Source organism: Rhinoderma darwinii, chromosome 4 (assembly GCF_050947455.1).
Source record: "Rhinoderma darwinii isolate aRhiDar2 chromosome 4, aRhiDar2.hap1, whole genome shotgun sequence".
In the NCBI taxonomy this organism is placed as follows: domain Eukaryota; kingdom Metazoa; phylum Chordata; class Amphibia; order Anura; family Rhinodermatidae; genus Rhinoderma; species Rhinoderma darwinii.
Genome location: NC_134690.1, coordinates 55766711 through 55767006, shown reverse-complemented (window position 1 = coordinate 55767006; position 296 = coordinate 55766711).

The following is a 296-nucleotide window of genomic DNA, read 5'->3' as shown; positions in this document are numbered from 1 at the left end:
TGCGTTTAAACCTCGCCCCTTGATCGATGTGCTTCTCCGGCTTATCCCAATCTTTCTGGACCAAATCTGTAATAACAGGATGGGAGGGAAGGACTCTGTCTTTATTGACCGGAAAATAATAAAGTTGTTCCTTTTTGGTTTTATGAGACACATCTTTACCGGTTTCAACAGTCAGTTTGACTGCTTTCAGAAAGTGCGGGATCTTGTCTTTATCTAACAGATAAATATTATCTGAAGGTTCCCCCTCAAACTACTCCGTATCCAAGACCATCCTCCGATATATCATATTCGGAAGG